The sequence below is a fragment of the Rattus norvegicus genome, chromosome 5 (assembly GCF_021556685.1).
Source record: "Rattus norvegicus strain SHRSP/BbbUtx chromosome 5, alternate assembly SHRSP_T2T, whole genome shotgun sequence".
Classification (NCBI taxonomy): domain Eukaryota; kingdom Metazoa; phylum Chordata; class Mammalia; order Rodentia; family Muridae; genus Rattus; species Rattus norvegicus.
Genome location: NC_141538.1, coordinates 101,139,139 through 101,140,844, shown reverse-complemented (window position 1 = coordinate 101,140,844; position 1,706 = coordinate 101,139,139). Strand labels below are relative to the sequence as shown.

The following is a 1,706-nucleotide window of genomic DNA, read 5'->3' as shown; positions in this document are numbered from 1 at the left end:
TGTTCATCAGCTGTAGGTGTTTCCTACTGAATTTTTATGGACACTTATGTCTACTATCATATCATCTGCAAATACTTTGACTTCTTCATCTCTATTTTGTATCTCCTTAATCTCCTTTAGTTGTCTTATTGCTCTAGCTAAAACTTCAATAGGGCTGGAGAGATGGCTCAGTGGTTAAGAGCACCAACTGCTCTTCCAGAGGTCCTGAGTTCAAATCCTAGCAACCACATGGTGGCTCAAAGCCAACTGTAAATGAGATCTGATGCCCTCTTCAAGTCTACTCATATGTAATAAATAAATAAGTCTTAAGAGAAAAAAACTTCAAGTAGTATATTGAATACATCTTGAAACTTTCTCCAAAATTTACCACATACTCAGACACAAGGCAAGTCTCAGTGTATACAAGAAAATTGAAATAACTTTCTGCATCCTATCCTATGGATAGATATCAACTACAATAGAAACAACAGAAAGCACAGAAAACTTACACACTCATAAAAACCAAATCATCCTCTACTAAATGAAATATTAATTAAGGACGAAATGCAGGAGAGAGCTGGATGTCTGTCCAAGAGTCTGATCGTTTATGGTGTTGACCAGCCCAGACCGAATTTAAAATGAGTGATGTTGAAAAAGGCAAAAAGATTTTTGTTCAGAAGTGTGCCCAGTGCCACACTGTGGAAAAAGGAAGCAAACATAAGACTGGACCAAATCTCCGTGGTCTGTTTGGGCGGAAGACAGACCAGGCTGCTGGATTCTCTTACACAGATGCCAACAAGAACAAAGGCATCACCTGAGGAGAGGATACCCTGATGGAGTATTTGGAAAATCCCAAAAAGTACATCCCTGGAAAAAAATTATCTTCGCTGGAATTAAGAAGAAGGGAGAAAGGACAGACCTAATAGCTTATCTTAAAAAGGCTACTAATGAGTAATTCTACTGCCTTATTTATTACAAAACAAATGTCTCATGGCTTTTAATGTATACCATAATTTAATTCATACACCAAATTCAGATCATGAATGGCTAACAATGTTTTGGTTGGACAGCCCCGATTTAAGCAAAACTGACTTGCCATAAAGTGGATATGATCTTTTTTAAATTAACTCTTCCAGTTGTATACATGTTATCACTGCTTTCCCTTTCTCAAGATAAGATTGAACTTAATTAGTAATGTTTTACTTTCCATAAATATGGGAGTGTCGCCTCAAATCTATTGAATGGTTTTATACTTAGATTTACATATCTGGGTATATGAATATGTTTAAACACTGGGAAAATTCTATCACTGTCTCAGAAACAAGAAGACTCACCCGTGCTTCAGTGTGTATTCACTGGCCTCTGACAGGTAATGTTAAACACCAGGACAGAACTATTCCTGACAATGCTGTTTTAATTAGAATTCCCTACATCAATTGTGCTGCCTTTCATCACTGAAAGGCATTTACTGTGTTTAATGTATGATATCAAATAAAGAGTATTTAACACTTAAAAAAGGAAGAAATACAGAAATAAAGTCCTTCTAGAATGCAATGAAAATGAATATACAACGTACCAAAGCTTTTGGGACACAATGAAAGTAGTGCTAAGAGAAATGCTTAAAGCAGTAAGTTCCTCCATAAAGATATCTTATACTAGGAACTTAACAGCACAACTGAAGGCTCTAGAACAAAAAGAAGTAAGCACACCAAAGAGGAGTAGATGGT

General features: G+C 36.2%; 1 pseudogene; it reads left to right on the top strand.

Moving 5' to 3' along the window:
• The first annotated feature begins 617 nt into the window (after window positions 1-617).
• LOC148005870 (cytochrome c, somatic pseudogene) lies at window positions 618-1,034 on the top strand (annotated as a pseudogene).
• Window positions 1,035-1,706: the final 672 nt, after the last annotated feature.